Source organism: Hordeum vulgare, chromosome 1H (genome assembly GCF_904849725.1).
Source record: "Hordeum vulgare subsp. vulgare chromosome 1H, MorexV3_pseudomolecules_assembly, whole genome shotgun sequence".
Classification (NCBI taxonomy): domain Eukaryota; kingdom Viridiplantae; phylum Streptophyta; class Magnoliopsida; order Poales; family Poaceae; genus Hordeum; species Hordeum vulgare.
The window spans coordinates 487,152,494-487,162,414 of NC_058518.1; positions in this window are offsets into that span (position 1 = coordinate 487,152,494).

Genomic DNA, 9,921 nt, shown 5'->3' on the forward strand with positions numbered 1-9,921 from the left:
AGTGAGTTTGAGAGGAGAAAAAAACACCCCCGCGTCGTCCTCCTCTCGCTACATGGGGCCGATTCCTCGAGCGACGCCCTTCCCTTTTATCGTCTCGTCTCCGTCGACGAAGCCCGTGCGAGCTCTAGTGAGGGCGGCGACGGGGCATCTCCTTGGGCAACCTCCACCCCTCTCATCCCCTCCTCGTTGGGGCGCGGCATCGCGCGCCAGATCCGCGAGGCCCTGTGGCAGGGAGCGACAGCGGTCCATGACGGCCAAGGCTCTGCAGCGCCGCGGATGCCCAGACGGCTAGTGGGGATGAGGCAGTGTTGGCCGCGGTTGGCGAGCTAGATCTGGGTGCCGCCGGGCTGCTGGTTGCCGTCGTGGTCGTCCTCGCCGCGGGTGGTGCAACACCCGCTACTCGTGACGGGTGTAGCAATGGTGGACGAGGCTCCTGGCGGTCTTCTTGTTTCGTCGTAGGGTAGGCCCTCTCCCAGCTGCAGTGCATCGTTGTCTCGTGCCCGGTGCAACAGGATCGAGCTCGTCTTGCGCCCGGTGCAGCAGGACCAAGCTTGTCTCGCACGGTGTGGCGGGACCTAGCTTATCTCGCGATCAGTGTGGCAGGACGGGTCGATGGATACCAGGTTTGGCCATCCTATTGGGTCTCAATGCTGGGGGCGCCCAGGGGTGTGAAAGGTGGGGTCTTCCCGTTCTTCTCTTTGGTTGGGGTAGCGGCTGGTCTCGGGTGAGGTGGTGTCAAGGTCTTGGATGTCGAGGCGGCGTCCCTGATGATGGTAGCACGGTGCTCATGGGCAGAGCCCACGGCTCGGTGCTACCCGATGGCCATGGTCGTGTGGGCGGCTGGTAGCCAAGGTGTGGCATTCGTTGGCAGTGAGTGTTGGTCGGGGTGAAAACATGTTCTATATTTGGACACACTAGCGGCGGCGAAGCTCATTCCCTTCTTGAAGATGGCGTCGTGGTTCTTATTACCCGTCGTGTTGCTCGAGGGGAAACTCTAATCCTCGAATCGGGCGATGGAGCCCATGGGCATGCGGCCTCATCTCTTCGCAGTGGCATGTTTATGGTTGAAGATCCCGGTTGGTCTTGTAGTACTGGGAGTGGTGTTGTCGCACTCAACACCTATGTATCCTGCCTTGGTGTGTGTGTCTGTTGGAGCCCATGGGTATGCCGCCTCATCTTTTCGCGTTGGCGTGTGTTGGGGAACGTAGTAATAATTCAAAAAAGTTCCTACGTGTCACCAAGATCAATCTAGCAGATGCTAGCAACGAGAGAGAGAGAGCATCTTCGTACCGTTGAAGATCGCTAAGCGGAAGCGTTGCAAAGAACGCGGTTGATGGAGTCGTACTCGCAGCGATTCAAATCGCGGAAGATCCGATCCAAACGTCGAACGAAGGGCGCATCCGCGTTCAGCACACGTACAGCCCGGGGACGTCTCCTCCTTCTTGATCCAGCAAGGGGGGAGGAGAAGTTGAGGGAGAGCCCCTGCAGCATGATTGCGTGGTGGCTGTGGAGCTCATGGTTCTCCGGCAGAGCTTCGCTAAGCACTACGAAGGAGGAGGTGTAGGAGGAGTAGGGCTACGCCAGGGGCAAGGGTTTCAGGTGTGTCGCAACCCTCTCACCCCCCCCCCATATATTTATAGGGGGAAGGGGAGAGGGGGTCGGCCACCCTAGATGCCTTTAGGAGGGAGGGCGGCGGCGGCCAAGGAGGGAGGCTGTTGGGGAACGTCGCATGGGAAACAAAAAATTTCCTACGCGCACGAAGACCTATCATGGTGATGTCCATCTACGAGGGGGATTTCAAATCTACGTATCCTTGTAGATCGCACAACAGGAAGCGTTAATAAACGCGGTTGATGTAGTGGAACGTCCTCACGTCCCTCGATCCGCCCCGTGAACCGTCCCACGAACCGTCCCGCGATCGGTCCCACGATCCGCTCCGATCTAGTGCCGAACGGACGACACCTCCGCGTTCAGCACACGTACAGCTTGACGATGATCTCGGCCTTCTTGATCCAGCAAGAGAGACGGAGAGGTAGATGAGTTCTCCGGCAGCGTGACGGCGCTCTGGAGGTTGGTGGTGATCTTATCTCAGCAGGGCTCCGCCCGAGCTCCGCAGAAACGCGATCTAGAGGAAAAACCGTGGAGGTATGTGGTCGGCCTGCAGTGGCAAAGTTGTCTCAAATCAGCCCTAATACCTCAGTATATATAGGAGGGAGGGGAGGGACCTTGCCTTGAGGCTCAAGGAGCCCCAAGGGGTCGGCCGAAGTGGGGGAGGAGGATTCCTCCTCCAATCCTAGTCCAACTAGGATTGGAAGGTGGAGTCCTTCTCTATTTTCCCACTTCCTCTTTTTTTCTCTTTGATTTTCTTTCTCTCCTGCGCAGGGGCCTTCTTGGGCTTGCCCGCCAGCCCACTAAGGGCTGGTGTGGCACCCCTAAGGCCTATGGGCTTCCCCGGGGTGGGCTGCCACCCCCCCCCCCCCCCCCCCGGTGAAGATCCGGAACCCATTCGTCACTCCCGGTACATTCCCGCTAATGCCAAAAACTTTCCGGTAATCAAATGAGGTCATCCTATATATCAATCTTCGTCTCCGGACCATTCCGGAAACCCTCGTGACGTCCGTGATCTCATCCGGGACTCCGAACAACATTCGGTAACCAACCATATAACTCAAATACGCATAAAACAATGTCGAACCTTAAGTGTGCAGACCCTGCGGGTTCGAGAACTATGTAGACATGACCCGAGGGACTCCTCGGTCAATATCCAATAGCGGGACCTGGATGCCCATATTGGATCCTACATATTCTACGAAGATCTTATCGTTTGAACCTCAGTGCCAAGGATTCATATAATCCCGTATGTCATTCCCTTTGTCCTTCGGTATGTTACTTGCCTGAGATTCGATCGTCAGTATCCGCATACCTATTTCAATCTCGTTTACCGGCAAGTCTCTTTACTCGTTCCGTAATAGAAGATCCCGTGACTTACACTAAGTCACATTGCTTGCAAGGCTTGTGTGTGATGTTGTATTACCGAGTGGGCCCCGAGATACCTCTCCGTCACACGGAGTGACAAATCCCAGTCTTGATCCATACTAACTCAAAGGACACCTTCGGAGATACCTGTAGAGCATCTTTATAGTCACCCAGTTACGTTGTGACGTTTGATACACACAAGGCATTCCTCCGGTGCCAGTGAGTTATATGATCTCATGGTCATAGGAATAAATACTGTTGGGGAACGTCGCATGGGAAACAAAAAATTTCCTACGCGCACGAAGACCTATCATGGTGATGTCCATCTACGAGAGGGGATGTGTGATCTACGTACCCTTGTAGACCATACAGCAGAAGCGTTAGTGAACGCGGTTGATGTAGTGGAACGTCTTCACGTCCCTCGATCCGCGCCGCGAACTATCCCGCGATCTAGTGCCGAACGGACGGCACCTCCGCGTTCAGCACACGTACAACTCGACGATGATCTCAGCCTTCTTGATCTAGCAAGAGAGACGGAGAGGTAGAAGAGTTCTCCGGCAGCGTGACGGCGCTCCGGAGGTTGGTGATGATCTTGTCTCAGCAGGGCTCCGCCCGAGCTCCGCAGAAACGCGATCTAGAGGTGAAACCGTGGAGATATGTGGTCGGGCTGCCGTGGCAAAGTTGTCTCAAATCAGCCCTAAAACCCCACTATATATAGGAGGAGGAGGGGGAGACTTGCCTTGGGGTCCAAGGACTCCCAAGGGAGTCGGCCGAGCCAAGGGGGAAGGCCTCCCCCTCCCAAACCGAATTCTACTTGGTTTGGAAGGTGGAGTCCTTCTTCCCTTTCCCACCTCCTTCTTTTTTTTCCTTTCCTTTTTGATTTTCTTTCCTATGCGCATAGGCCTCTCTTGGGCTATCTCACCAGCCCACTAAGGGCTGGTGCGGCACCCCAAACACCCATGGGCTTCCCCGGGGTGGGTGGGCCCCCCCGGTGAACTCCCGGAACCCATTCGTCATTCCCGGTAACTCCGGAAACCTTCCGGTAATCAAATGAGGTCATCCTATATATCAATCTTCGTTTCCGGACCATTCCGGAAACCCTCGTGACGTCCGTGATCTCATCCGGGACTCCGAACAACATTCAGTAACCAACCATATAACTCAAATACGCATAAAACAACGTCGAACCTTAAGTGTGCAGACCCTGCGGGTTCGAGAACTATGTAGACATGACCCGAGAGACTCCTCGGTCAATATTCAATAGCGGGACCTGGATGCCCATATTGGATCCTACATATTCCACGAAGATCTTATCATTTGAACCTCAGTGCCAAGGATTCATATAATCCCGTATGTCATTTCCTTTGTCCTTCGGTATGTTACTTGCCCGAGATTTGATCGTGAGTATCCGCATACCTATTTCAATCTAGTTTACCGGCAAGTCTCTTTACTCGTTCCGTAATACAAGATCCCGCAACTTACACTAAGTCACATTGCTTGCAAGGCTTGTGTGTGATGTTGTATTACCGAGTGGGCCCCGAGATACCTCTCCGTCACACGGAGTGACAAATCCCCGTCTTGATCCACACTAACTCAACGAACACCTTCGGAGATACCTGTAGAGCATCTTTATAGTCACCCAGTTACGTTGCGATGTTTGATACACACAAAGTATTCCTCCGGTGTTAGTGAGTTATATGATCTCATGGTCATAGGAACAAATACTTGACACGCAGAAAACAGTAGTAACAAAATGACACGATCAACATGCTACGTCTATTAGTTTGGGTCTAGTCCATCACGCGATTCTCCTAATGACGTGATCCATTTATCAAGCAACAACACCTTGTTCATAATCAGAAGACACCGACTATCTATGATCAACTGGCTAGCCAACTAGAGGCTTGCTAGGGACAATGTTTTGTCTATGTATCCACACATGTAAATGAGTCTTCATTCAATACAATTATAGCATGGATAATAAACGATTATCTTGATACAAGAATTATAATAATAACTATATTTATTATTGCCTCTAGGGCATAATTCCAACAAATACTTGACACGCAGAAAACAGTAGCAACAAAATGACACGATCAACATGCTACGTCTATTAGTTTGGGTCTAGTACATCACATGATTCACCCAATGATGTGATCGAGTTATCAAGCAAAAAAAACCTTGTACATAGTCAGAAGACCCTAACTATCCTTGATCAACTGGCTAGCCAACTAAAGGCTTGCTAGGGACAGTGTTTTGTCTATGTATCCACACATGTATCTAAGTCTTCATTCAATACAATTATAGCATGGATAATAAACGATTATCTTGATAGAGGAATTATAATAATAACTTATTTATCATTGCCTCTAGGGCATAATTCAATAGAGGCTTGCCTCCCAAGTTGGTGGGAGGAGCCCCCACGCCCTAGGGTTCCCAACCCTAGGCGCCTTGGGCCTTTGGGGGGCACAAAAACCCACCAGGGAGCTGGTTCCCACCCATATTCAGCCCACGTGGTCCTCCGGGGCAGGTGGACCCCCGGAACCCTTTCGGTGGTACCGGTACAATACCGATAAACCTTGAAACTTTCCTGGTGACTGAAACTGGACTTCCCATATACAGATCTTCACCTCCGGACTATTTCGGAACTCCTCATGACGTCCGAGATCTTATTCGGGACTCCAAACAACTTTAGGTAACCACATACACTTCCCATTACAACTCTAGTGTCACCGAACCTTAAATGTGTAAACCCTACGGGTTTGGGAACCATGCAGACATGACCAAGACACCTCTCCGGCTAATAACCAATATCGGGATCTGGATACCCATATTGGCTCCCACATGTTCCACGATGATCTCATCGGATGAACCACGATGTCGGGGATTCAATTAATCCCGTATACAATCCCTTTGTCCATCGATATGTTACTTGCCCGAGATTCGATCGCCGGTATCCCTATACCCTATTCAATCTCGTTACCGACAAGTCCCTTTACTCATTCTGTAACACATGATCCCGTGACTAACTCCTTAGTCACATTGAGCTCATTATGATGATGTATTACCGAGTGGGCCCAGAGATACCTCTCCGTTACACGGAGTGACAAATCCCAGTCTCGATTCGTACCAAACCAACACACACTTTCGGAGATACCTGTAGTGCACCTTTATAATCACCCAGTTATGTTGTGACGTTTGATACACTCAAAGCATTCCTACGGTATCCGGGAGTTGCACAATCTCATGGTCTAAGGAAATGATACTTGACATTAGAAAAGCTCTAGCAGACGAACTACACGATCTTGTGCTATGCTTAGGATTGGATCTTGTCCATCACATCATTCTCTTAATGATGTGATCCCGTATCAACGACATCCAATGTCCATGGTCAAGAAACCATGACCATCTATTGATCAACGAGCTAGTCAACTAGAGGCTCACTAGGGACATGGTGTGGTCTATGTATTCACACACGTATTACGGTTTCCGGTTAATACAATTATAGCATGAACAATAGACAATTATCATGAACAAGGAAATATAATAATAACCATTTTAGTATTGCCTCTAGGGCATATTTCTAACAGTCTCCCACTTGCACTAGAGTCGATAATCTAGTTACATTGTGATGAATCGAACACCCATAGAGTTCTGGTGTTGATCATGTTTCGCTCGTGGAAGATGTTTAGTCAACGGATCTGCGACATTCACATCTATATGTACTTTACAAATATCTATATCTCCATCCTGAATGTAACTACGAATGAAGTTGAAGCGGCGCTTGATGTGCTTGGTCTTCTTGTGAAACATGGGCTCCTTGGCAATGGAAATAGCTCCAGTGTTGTCATAGAAGAGAGTCATCGGGACCCACGCATTGGGAATCACTCCTAGGTCGGTGATGAACTCCTTCATCCAGACTCCTTCTTGCGCTGCTTCTGAAGTAGCTATGTACTCCGCTTCACATGTAGATGCCACCGCGATGCTTTGCTTGCAACTGCACCAGCTGACTGCCCCACCATTCAAAATATACACGTATCCGCTTTGTGACTTGGAGTCATTCGGATATGTGTCGAAGCTAGCATCGACGTAACCCTTTACGACGAGCTCTTCGACACCTTCATAAACGAGAAACATATCTTTAGTACTTTTCAGGTACTTAAAGATATTCTTGACCGTTGTCTAATGTTCCATTACGGGATCACTTTGGTACTTTCCTACTAAACTTATGGCAAGGTTCACATCAGATCTGGTACACATCATGTCATACATAATAGAGCCTATGGCTGAAGCATAGGGGACGACACCCATCTTTTCTCTATCTTTTGCCATGGCCGAGCATTGAGTTGTGCTCAATCTCACACCTTGCAATACAGGCAAGAACCCCTTCTTGGACTTATCCATACTGAGCTTCTTCAATATCTTGTCAAGGTATGTGCTTTGTGAAATACCAATGAGGCGTCTTGATCTATCTCTATAAATCTTGATGCCTAATATGTAAGCATCTTCTCCAAGGTCCTTCATTGAAAACACTTATTCAAGTATTCCTTTATGCTTTCCAAAAGTTCTATATCATTTCCCATCAACAATATGTCATCCACATATAAAATGAGAAATGCTAGAGAGATCCCACTCACTTTCTTGTAAATACAGGCTTCTCTATAAGTCTGTACAAACCCGAATGCTTTGATCACCTCATCAAAGCGAATGTCCCAACTCCGAGATGATTACACCAGCACATAGATGGAGCACTGGAGCTTGCATACCTTGTCAGCATTCTTAAGATTGACAAAACCTTCCGGCTGCATCATATACAATTATTCCTTAAGGAAACCATTAAGGAATGACGTTTTGACGTCCATTTGCCAGATCTCATAATCATAAAATGCGGCAACTGCTAACATGATTCAGACGGACTTTAGCATCGCAACGGGTGAAAAAGTCTCATCATAGTCAACTCCTTGAACTTGTCGATAACCCTTAGAGACAATCCGAGCCTTATAGACGGACACATTACCATCTGCGACGGTCTTCTTCTTAAAGATCCATTTATTTTCTATGGCTTGCCGATCATTGGGCAAGTCCACCAAAGTACATACTTTATTCTTGTACATGGATCTGATACTTCTCCAACGTATCTATAATTTTTGATTGTCCCATGATGTTATATCATACCCGAGGTAAGTATCTGATCATTGCCTTTCCCCTGACAACACTAGACAAAGAGTCCATGCTACTTCTCGAGCTTGCGTTGGGTTTTCCCTTGAAGAGGAAAGGGTGATGCAGCAAAGTAGCGATAAGTATTTCCTGCAGTTTGAGAACCAAGGTATCAATCCAGTAGGAGTATCAAGATGAGGCACCAATGCACCTGCGCAAAAACAAACAAACTTGCACCCAACACAATAAAGGGGTTGTCAATCCCTTCACGATTACTTGCAAGGTGAGATCTGATAGTGATGAAAGGTAAATAGAAATAAAAGGCAACGAGATATTTTTGGTATTTTTGTATGTAGAGCTGAATATATGATGTGTAAAATAGACCCGGGGGCCATAGTGTTCACTAGAGGCTTCTCTCATGATAGCAAGTATTACGGTGGGTGAACGAATTACTGTCGAGCAATTGATAGAATAGCGCAAAGTCATGACGATATCTAAGGCAATGATTATACATATAGGCATCACGTCCGAGACAAGTAGACCTATACTGTCTGCATCTACTACTATTACTCCACACATCGACCGCTATCCAGCATGCATCTAGTGTATTAAGTTCATAACAAACAGAGTAACGCCTTAAGCAAGATGACATGATGTAGAGGGATAAATTCATGCAATATGATATAAACCCCATCTTTTTACCCTTGATGGCAACAACATAATGCGTGCCTCACTACCCTTTCTGTCACTGGGTGAGGACACCGCACTGTATGAACCTAAAACCAAGCACTTCACCCATTGCAAGAATTATAGATCAAGTTGGCCAAATGAAACCCATAACTTGAAGAGAATTACAAGGATACGAAATCATGCATATAATAAATCAGAGGAGGCTCAAATAATATTCATAGATAATCTGATCATAAATCCACAATTCATCGGATCTCGACAAACACACCGCAAAATAAAGTTACATCGGATAGATCTCCATGAAGATCATGGAGAACTTTGTATTGAAGATCCAAGAGAGAAAATAAGCCATCTAGCTACTAGCTATGGACCCGTAGGTCTGTGGTGAACTACTCACACATCATCGGAGAGGAAATGGTGTTGATGAAGAAGCCCTCCGTGTCCGAATCCCCCTCCGACAGGGCACCAGAATGGCCCCAGATGGGATCTCGCGGAGACAGAAGCTTGTGGCGGCGGAAAAGTATTTTCGTAGCTCTCTTTGGAGGTTTTGAGATTTTTGGGAATTTATAAGCGAAAGAGGTAGGGCAAAGGAGGCAAGGGGGGCCCACGAGCCTGCTAGGCGCGACCCCCTAGGGCGCGCCTAGGGGGCTCATGACGTCCCACGAGACCTCCTGCCTTGGTTCTCAAGTCCTCTGCGTATCTTCTGTTATGGAAAAAAATCATCCCGCGGGTTTTATTCCATTTGGACTCCATTTAATATTCTTTTCTGAAAAAGGTCAAAAACATGGGAAAAACAGAAACTGGCACTAGGCACTGAGTTAATAGGTTAGTCCCAAAAATGATATAAAAAGGCATATAAATGCATATAAGACATCCCAAGTTGATAATATAATAGCATGGAACAATCAAAAATTATAGATACGTTGGAGACGTTTCAAGCATCCCCAAGCTTAACTCCTGCTCGTCCTCAAGTAGGGAAGTGATAAAGACCGAATTTTTGATGTGGAATGCTACCTAACATATTTGTTCTTTGTAACTACTTTATTGTGGCATGAATGTTCAGATCCGTAAGATTCAAAGCAATAGTTTAATATTGAC